The 10,630-nt window shown below is 40.3% G+C and overlaps 1 protein-coding gene across 4 annotated transcripts in view; it reads right to left on the minus strand.

Annotated features, from left to right (window-relative positions):
- Window positions 1-9,178, minus strand: part of spop (speckle type BTB/POZ protein) — a 106,343-nt gene extending 97,165 nt beyond the window's left edge. For 3 of the 4 annotated variants that reach the window (XM_066698447.1, XM_066698445.1, XM_066698446.1), the window contains exon 1: window positions 9,092-9,178. The gene's annotated coding sequence lies outside the window, so the exon portion shown is untranslated. The remainder of the gene's footprint in view (window positions 1-9,091) is intronic. The other variant, XM_066698448.1, reaches the window with a different exon arrangement.
- Window positions 9,179-10,630: the final 1,452 nt, after the last annotated feature.

Here is a 10,630-nt window from a genome sequence, read left to right on the forward strand (position 1 = left end):
AAATCGATGTGGTTGCTCACATTAGGCTTTTGGAGAATGATTTCATATTCGGCCTTGCTTATAGAATTCCTCCTGTTCTAAAAACTCAATTTCATAAAAGGTATGAACTATTGATTCCACACCGAGATGTTCTTGCCTCTGTGCTCCAGTGATAGTCGAGTCCAGAACCAATTCGAGGGATTTATTGTGTCTTGTATTAGAGCAGAAATTTAACTCTAACCTGCTTCCACTACCAGCCTAAAAAAAAAAAGATTCTCAGCAACAACGTTGTCCATCTCCCTGCCTGTCATCGCATATAGTTTTCTCCCTGTGCATCTGTTTTTCTAAACTGTTCCTCTTACAGACTTCAACCTGACAGGTATCAATTAAAACAGAGGAGAAGAAATTGGCTAGAAGATGTAAACACAAACAAGATTATCACTAATGTAATTATTAATTTCACTGCAGAATAATGAGGAAGCAGCTCATAGCCTTCGGAATTAGAATAGCTCTCTGTTCATTTCAGAGGAGCGTTTTTCTGTGGTTTTTTTGGGAGCTGTTGTTGAATCACAAGCATATGCTTATAATAGGAAAGATTAAATTGTATTCCCTTCCTGACCAAATTGAAAATGGTTTCTTACAGCAAAACAATTCACCATTACCCATTCAAAACTCCATTACTTTACAAGTCTACAAACACTAAATGACTATATAATCTTATATACTCCTACTGATGGCAGCCCAGACATCGATAAACGCTACTCTTGGACCATCTCAGCAAAAAAATAACACCAATAATCTGGAAGTGTGAAACCAGCCCCTACAGTGGTCCAAGACATGATTAATTTGGCTGCTGTAGGGAAACTACTGATTTTACTTTACCATGGCTAGAGAGCACCATGTTCGGTCAGCAAGATTTGACAAGATAATAAAACAAACAAACCATTAAATCTGTATACATATATACCAATAAATAACAAGCCATTCTCTGCTTGTTATACAAGAAACTGACCCAGTGCACAAGTTGCACATCAATTTGCTGCATTTCTGCGAGACCCGCAGGCTCCCCGAAGAGCAACAGGGGGCAGTGATGTACGGGAAGTCCAGCATTCTTCTGCCAGGAAAAAAAACCCAAAAGTCTCACCAGTATTTAATGCAATCCAGCTGTGCTACAGTAAACTCCTGCACATGGCCTCCCTGCCCTCAGACTGCACTAAGAATTTCAAAACCAAGCAACATAAGAGTCACACAGATGGGCACTTCACAGCAGCGCAGTACTCTCACATGATCCAGCTTTGATCCAACATTGTCTAGGCCTAGCTGGCAGCTGAACCAGCAGGCATCTTCCAAGCTCACTTCGCTTAAGGGAAGCAGGAGTTCTCGTTTTGGTTTTGGCAGTGGCTGAAAGGTTTGTGTGGCTTTCACAATTCATTTACCGTAATGCAGAGCACCTCACAAGCAAAAGACTGCAAATCCTCATCACACCCTATGCAGTCACAGAGTTCCTAATGTCACTTTAGGTTCCCGGTCTTCCACACTTTCCAAACAGCAGCTGTGGCAGGGGAACAGTGCCTCTTGAAGTGCACTGCTCCTGCAGGCCTCGTTTTCTCAGGGTGTGTTCCAGCTGTGACATGGTGTTGTAACACAGCAACAAAACCAGTAACCGAAATACCGAAAAATTGTATTGATGTCGTTTCAACCACCACCCCACCTAACTACCCCCCACCCACACACACACACATACAGAAACAAACACACTTTGTCCAATCAAAAAAATGGTGTTAAAGCTACAACGACTTTCTCTTCCGATTAAAAATGAAAGGCAAACTAATTATCTGCAAGGTTTAATTACCTTCTCATTCAGCTTCAGATGTTTGTTAATTATTTTTTGTCAAAATTGAAATAGAAATAAGACTCACAAAGCAGTGTAATCGAGCTGGGGTACCGTGATCTGTAGGATACTGTACATGCTAAGACCACATGCAAACCTATCACCTTAAGAAGTCTGAACCTACATACAAGGCATGGAGTACGGGGGGGGGCGGTGGTTGGTAGTGGATTGTTGCAAGTCACACCCGCTCCCCCCCCCCCCTTATAATGTTAGGGGACACAACATTGGAGTGTGTGTATATGTATATATTACACACACGCAAACACCCGCAACGTATGAATGCTGTCAAGCAACAGGTAGGTCATTTCAATTCCTGAATGGGAAGAAGGACAGGTAAAGACACGTAAAGATGCGGATTCTTACATACGGAGCTCCACAGCAAAGTAACCCTGTAAGACACAGGGCCCAGGGATATCTGCAGTAAGCTGAGCGGTAATGAATTTGAGCCTTTAACGGCGACAGCTTTACGATCCGTCCCTACCCTGTCAAAGCTAATTTCTGGAGAATTATGGAGGAAGAGTTACATTTATTCCTTCTTTGCTCACACTACATAAATGCTCGTTTTGATTATTTCATTTTCCATCTGGTGGAAAACAGCAGCTGTTGAAAGGGAATTGCTTTGGCTTAGGGGTTCAACAGCTTTGAATTCCTCAAAGCAAAACTGACTAGATACTGACATTTCTTCCCCAAAACTTTTAAACAAAACTACAGCTCCTGAAGGAACAGCAGCAGTTGAAAACATTTGTCGTCAAAATATTTTTGGTTGATGTCATTTTTAAGAACAATCAAAATTGAATAAAGGCCCTTCAGGTCAAGGTAATCAAGTGATGAGAATTTTCCACAAGTATGATCTGGACAGACTGCGGCTCACTATGGTGACCCCAGACATCTCCTGGTCATCAACTTTTCCAAAACATAAAACGCTCTTCTGCTTGGTCCTGAAACCGAGTGGAAGTCCATTTAAAATTCTCCACCACTGAGTTGAAGTCACACAAAAGCACTTTGCATTCTGAGAGGGGGGCGAGACTGAGTCACACTGCGAGACGGGCCACTCCAATTTCCAATTACGCGAGTGACATAAGTTATTTTCCACCCTCCGGGTTTATTAAATGCTTTTTCAGTCGGTGCACGTCAGAGCTTGGGTGTTTGAAACACACAATGCCCAACACGTTCAGAGGCACTTCCACTTGAGAGGAAGAGGAAGGCCTGTTTTATAAGCAGCAACTCCAGTTGTAAACAAGCGGTTGAAACTCAATCAATGGGATAGGTGAATAATAAAGACATAAAAGCAATTATTTGGTCACCGGCTATCATGTGTAATGTCCATGCAGAAGGGACATTTAAACATGATTGTTAAAAAGATAGGCTATAAGAAATGACAAATGCATCTCAGGAAAACCAGATTCCATTGGCACATCACTTGGTATTGATTTTATCATTTGTTGAAGCTGCAAGTTTTGAATGCCAACACCAGGTGCAGTGCATTTCAAGCCACAAAGTTGAGTACATTTTGCCAAAGATGGGTGGAGTTCAAACTCATCTCAAATCTACTGCTATTCAGTGTCATCAGTACAACTGGTGATTAAAAAAAATCTGAAGAGGCTCAGTTGCCATTCACTAGGTGTCACTGTTAGTTTCAGAGAATGCAGACCAGAACCGAAGCACTCAGATAAGGGAGGAGGCGGGGGGGGGGGGGGGGGGTGTTTCAGGGATCCTTAAACAGTGAAACCCTTCATAACTCGGCAAACGCAAGCGCTGCCCATCACATTCAAATTAAAACAAAAACCTCTCCCACTCAGGAAACTCCATCGTGTGAAACGTGTCACCAGCCCTCCCTCCCCAGGGTTTCAGCCAGCACTGGCCACCTCGAGTCCCCTTTCCCACCCCTGTCAGACAGATACTCACGCCTTGTCATCCTTTCCGGGAGATATCGCAGTCAGGGAGGCTCGAGCGAGACAGGAAAGCCATTGGTTTCACTTGGCTGAGTCATGTAATGGAGAGGTGAAAACTGACAGGATGTTGTGTTCTTTTTTATTTTCTCTTTCAATACGCTTCAGACTGAATGTAAGTTCGCACCATCAAGAGTTTTTGCTTTTTTTTTTTTTCCAACAATCTCTCACATTGTACTTTCCTCCACATGTTCACTCCAAACCTGTACTTCTCTATCCCTGCAGCCTCACTTCCTAATCACCTTCAAACCTGGAGGCGGAGCTGGTGCTCGGCCTGGGAACCAGCTGAACTTTTTTGAACCAGCGTGCTTTTCCACCGGTTTTGGAACCGAACACTGACGTCACTGGATGTGGGCATTCCCAAGCAGAACGATAGTGGAGAAACACACAGCAATAATAATCAGCACCAAGGAGGACTGGGTCTTTGAAACCCTATTTAACCATCAAAATTTAACTCATTCAGCGTCTACACACAGCACAGATACACTGTAAAAACAAAACAAAAAATGAGAGATCACATATAGACAAGCAGAAGCGAAAATACAACTATACGAATATGCAAAGATAACTCAGCCTTTTATTTTTATTTATTTTTATTGACGCATTAAGGGATTTACAACGATTCGCTATTTCAGACACTTTTACTGTATTGAATAAAATACAAGATATTGACATGCATTCGTCACCGCGCACACAGTTCATTATGAATATACTTTGTATGAGTGGATACATTTTAATTCATTCTGTGGCGTATTTTTACTTTTATTCTTGTTTAAAACAATGACTGTAGGCTAGCCTATTGATTATGGATGCAGCTGTTTTGGGGGTATTTGCGGCGTAGTTGTGGGCAGATCAATAAACTGTCAGAGATCTCAGGTGATGTTAATGGTTTGATGGGAAATTGTGCTTATTGATGAAGTCTGGGATGATGGTGCCAAATCATTGTCGCATTGTCTCTGTTGCCAGACACGCAGCAATGCTCTTATGTTTTGAAAGTCGCCCTGGATAAGAGCGTCTGCTAACAAACAAACAAACAAATAAATTAATAATAATAATAATAATAATAATAATAATAATAATAATAATCCACTGTCAGCACTGCTGGCGTGTGAGCACAAAGCGCATCACTGTAACAGATCTTATTGTGTATTTGATCTTCTCTTACTGTAGAATATGTATGTTTTGTGTAATTCGCCCTGTGCTAAGAAAATGAATTTATCCATAAATTATTAATCATGCGCAAACCAAAAGGTGCCACTTGATTCGTAGGGGCACTGGATTCAGCGTAACACCGCATTTCTGCCCGTGGGACCAGATAATGACCAGTTCATTAACAAACAACATTTCTGTCCAATCTACATTGTCGCATTAACTCTCATCATCATAATATCGCCATAACACGTCTTTCCTGTCACGGAAGGTGAGCTCAGTCGTCTCTCATTGCTGCCATTTGCCAACTCCCAACTAGTTAGTTGACCTGGTGAGCCCATAGTGTACTGTACTGTAGTGTCTCTCTGACAGACCGCTGTTTGCTGCTGATTTCGCTCATTTTTAAATCAAACCTCTCCTCACTGCTCGCATCTCTGCTGGCATTTTAAACATGGCGGCTGAACTCCAGCAAATAACTTTTGGTGGAGACGTCTTTACCCCGCCCCCCGGCACCCGACGTCACTGGTTCTTTGGTTCCAGACCAGCAAGTTATTGGTGCCAGAAAAAGCGTCTGCGTGCGGCCGGGAGCCAGTTCTTTTGCGGTGGAAAAGCGCAGAACGATTCCAAATTAGGCAACGGCTCCGAACCGGCAACGGCTCCCTGTCGGTGGAAAAGCGCTATCAAACATGCTATGTCTGGGCCGCCTAATTAAAAACACAGAGCGGTCCTTCACAAATTTAAAACATGCTTCCGTTTTGATTTTGTTTTTTTGGAGAAGTGCGGGGCTGTTACAACAACGCATCAACCACACTAGCCTCTTTCAATTCAAAACTACAGGCAAAGAAAGCAAACAAACCCATAAGGCTCATATAGCTAAATATTGTAAAACCTTTGGAAAGGAAACGGTTGCATTATTTCCTACAGTAGCTGATACAAAATAGCCAATGCCTTCAGTGTACATACTCTTCAGCATTCAGGTAGTTACCCATCCAAATAGGTTTTCCATTTTTCATCGGTCCCCACTCCCATCTAACACATACAGATCTCCCTCCCCTCTGGTAAGACAGTACAGGAACACACGTGTGCATTTATCCAAGTTGAAACTGAACTGCAAAATGAAGTAATTATGCACCGTCCAGCCTTGTCATTCTACCAGCAGGACAGCAGAAAATTAAACTCCTGCTTTTTCCAATCAGTTCCAGTCAGCTGTTAGTAGTAGCAGCAACTCCAAGAAGTTTGTTAATTGCCAGGGCTGCAAATTAGATTCATTTTGCAAAAGAAGAAAAAATAAACATAAAAGAAAAACCCTTAAACATATTAGAAAGACATTCTACTCAATACACTTGGTTTTACTGTGTTAAAACTGCTTTTATGAGACATGGTTTGTGAATCAGGACAGCACCCTGTCGTACACATTTAGGGCCTAGTTCAAGCCACTCAATATTCAGCCCAATCACATTCAGACACTTCAATTTGTATTCTGACACTCAATCTTGATCCACAGTGTGCATACTTGTTGCTGGCTTTACAATCTGCAAATCAGGTGTTACTTCCCTAAAAAGTGCCTTCCTTAATACTTATTCTGTTGGTCCCCTGAAACCCACGCGATAGTTTGAGATTACTGTACTTAAATAGCAGTCAAAAACAGGGAATGTATTGTGAATGGACAAGCAAATTCTACCCAGCACTTATCTGAGGAACATCTTTCTTGTAAGCCATGCTCTGTGAAGACGAAGACTCTTCTTGTCAACTTCTTGTCAATATGGTGCCCCGCAATAGGCTTGAACACAGCACAGGTTTAACTGGTTTGTGCCGGGATATAAAGAGTTGGTGTTGAGAGTCATATATGCCGATTCATAGAATCAAACAATAAACAAATCCCGTGTTTAACCACTGAGGCAAAGGCATGCAAGACAACATGTATTTTTTTTTTTTTATAAGGTCAGAGATGCAAATCTAAATACTTTCAAATGGAGTGCAGGCTTTACCCTGCAGGAAGATAACACACAATGTGACTTGGGTCACAGAGGTTAGGACACACTGTGCATCAGTGCAGGTTTGATAGGTCAAGAAGGGCCTGGTTGCTGACAAAATAGTAATCAGGTAAACAGATCGATGAAATAGGGGTTTCAAACAGACATCAGATTCCTATTTTTGACTTGGGGTGGTTTAGTAGCCCTGACTGCCATTGGTTCAGACTTTACAACACATAACTTGTTTTAAGGTGACAAAATGCAAGTACTGTGGAGGTCTCAGTACTGATAGGCGCTTGCCAGGTTTCTCCCAGAACCAGACACTTTGGTTAATAAATCATTCAATTATTGCACCCCCAAACCTAAGGCATGTATCCTAATGATCAGCACAAAGAAGTCTTTCAAGAAGCTATTTTTGTTGGAAAAGGCAGGCATCCCAATTTCAAAACAGCTACATAAATGCAGAGACACGTGCCTGCAGCTAATGACCCAATGTAAAAAAGTTTCACAGTATTACATTTGCTTAGGCAGGAGCAATAAGTACACATTACAATGCAGTCCATAATCGTATTTAAACACGTAACACAGAACCAACTATTGAAATACTGCTGTGCACCTTGATGCACTGAAGCAAGGTCATGCCTTAGTAAATGAAGTATATTTTTTAACTGTACTGACTACTCTACAAAGGTTGTGGGCACAAATATCAGCCCCTCCTCAAGGATTCCATTCCAGTATGTGTTTACCACTTTAGAATGATTCTGACAGATTCACTTTTTTTTGTAACCTTCAACTTAAAACATATTATTGTAATTGTTACATTATATGTATGTAACAAGTTTATTTTTTAATTTGATGATAGGACTTTGGTCTCAAGATATAGCTTTGCCTTGAATTCACAGAAATTATGTAGGACCTATCCCAAGGAATCTCCATCTACAGAAATACAAATGAAGCAGCCAATAGTGCTTGTGTACGCTTTTGCTCAGTGAATGTTAACCTAACACTAAAACACTGAAATTAAAGTTTTATTTTCTCCTAATTAAGGCTGCATCGGCAAAAATAACGAATCAATGTAAAGTCGACAAAGCAGACTACAATAACTGGTCCATTGTTCTTGTTCCAGGAAATGGAGATACAATCATACAGATATGTGTGTCACTTTTGTGCATCACATCAAATATAGTGTTAAAAAGCCATAATAAAGAGCTGCATTGTTTTTGTGTTTTAAAATAAAATATACAAAACATGTGATTTAATACTATGTATTAACTTCCATGCATTATGAAACAACACACTGAACAGAATTATCTTATGTTTTAGTGTCTATACCCAGTCAGGTTTCACACTGTTAACATCATGACTGACCCCAATACTTTTACTGCTGACACAACTAAGCACTTATGGAGTCGGACCTTATCCTGCAATGCAGCACAGCTCGCACTGACCCAGCTACTCTCTATAGAGCTCCCTTTCTGGCAGCGTGCACTCCTGCAGCGCTGCACTGCGCATGCAAAACCTAACAGTGGACCACTATTTGGCAGGATACTGCAACAGCCCACAGAGCGCAAGCGCCGATGCCTTCCTAGTGCATTTTCTAAGGAGGCTCATTATCTGGCAAAGTACCTCTACACTGACGCACAGGCCCGTCTCCCATCATAATAAAGCACAAATCCGTTTAATGTCAGCAATTTCAAAGCGCTAAACAATTAATTTTCCACTGTAGGCTTGTAATGGACACATGAAGCAATAACCACCGCGTTACAAGTCCAGCAATCTGGCGTTATCATCTGTTAAACTCGCAACTTAACAATAACAACAGTTTCAGAAGCATTTTCAATAATATTTACCCCTCTACAGGTCGTAACTACACCCAACTAACTTTGTTAATTTAAAAATACTGTGTGCGTGTTAGACCCTCGCCTCGTTTTGTTCTGGGCTCAGAGGAGGAAGCTTAAACCAGTCTGAACTCTGCACAGACTCCCAGCAGCGAAACCGCAACAACTGAACCTCACATCAGCTCCGACACACAATCGCCTGCAACTTCGCCGCAGCGGCTTCAACGCCTCCCATCCCCAAACTAAGTATTGAAAAGAACATTTTTGTATCTATATACTGTTGTTTTCATTGTTTTGTTGTTCTAAACTCACCCCCTTCAGGATCTGCTTCGCCCGGATCGGGTTTTCTCACAGACACCCCTCTACATCCGGGTTACCAGCGTGACGACACCTTGGAACCGCCCCCCTGTCCGCTGTCATCGCACCGGATTGCAAAAAGAAGGAGAGTGTGGGAATTATGACGTCATCGTCTGCGTTATTTAAAAATGACGTATCTTGTTCATGGGAATAAGCAATAACATTAAAAAGGTACTTTCCAAACAATATGAAATGTTAATTAGGGATTTAAGTGTAGCAGGCCTATACCTTATATTGTTAATGATGATGCTGAACTGGTAAGCCGATACCTTTTCATAATTTAGCTCACACCCAAAAATAATAATAATAATGAAATATAAAGGAAAACGTATGACAAATATTAAATATGTCAAATGTCAAAAAATTATATCGATTTAGAAAACGATTAAACTTAAATCTAACCCATATTAATGCATTAAAAGATATCTAAGTAGCTTTAACAGCAATGGTCTGTATCGCATTTCCTTCTATGAAGCTCAGCAAGTGTGGAACCCATTATCCAATGAATTTAAATCCTGCTTTGTTAATATAACTGTGACTAACGACATTAACATGTAACTATTTTTTTTTTCTAGATGGCTGCTATGCATTTTTGTGAGTTACAGTGCATCATTTCTGCACCACTCATCTCTTAAGTATCCTAAAGGAGAATTTTCACTCAGCTGCATAATCCTGTTAAATTATATTACGTGTTGCATATGCCCTTGTGAGTGTGTATCCTGCATGATTTTCTGGCTGTTCTTTTTTAGTTGTCATCAGTCCTGTAAATGAACTAGTCTAACAAGAAAGAACCTTCACAAAATGTCAGGAAAGGTGACAGGGAATAGAAGCACAATTGTATCAGGAAATGCTTTGAACCCCATCAAATATATATTTATGGATTTAAGCTACCCAATGCTGATACAGTTCCTTTCTTCAGGTGTTCTATCTTGCCAACTTAATGGTCTTCTGTGAGTTGAATAGATATATCTGTGTAAGATGTAACTGGTAAGATTGTTGCCAGTTAACTGAAGTAATGGAATAAGAAATAAAATTGCAATGAAACAAAACAAAACATTGACTCACTCTTTTCAATTAGCATTGTCATATTGTTTAAGCTCCTTCTTTTTCCATTTAGGCTATTCAGTTCAAAATAATAATAATAATAATAATAATAATAATAATAATAATAATAATAATAATAATAATAATAATAATAATAATAATAAGCAGATAATTAATTAAAGTGTTTTGTTGTTGTTCTTGTTGTTGTTGTTTTTGTAACAATGGAGTTTCAATAAGTTATTCCAAAATGCCATTCTTGCCTTCTTGTGTTTTCCTGATACATGTAGGCCTTTATCACATTTTGATTTCAGAACTGAATTGTTACACAACAGTTCTCAGCATAACGGAGACAGGATATATAGGAAGAATTTTCCTGTCCACAAATAATACATATGCACAGCTATCTTTCCTAAGTAATGTTCATGACAGCCTTGTGTGTGCAAACTTTTG

The sequence above is a fragment of the Amia ocellicauda genome, chromosome 3 (genome assembly GCF_036373705.1).
Source record: "Amia ocellicauda isolate fAmiCal2 chromosome 3, fAmiCal2.hap1, whole genome shotgun sequence".
In the NCBI taxonomy this organism is placed as follows: Eukaryota; Metazoa; Chordata; class Actinopteri; order Amiiformes; family Amiidae; genus Amia; species Amia ocellicauda.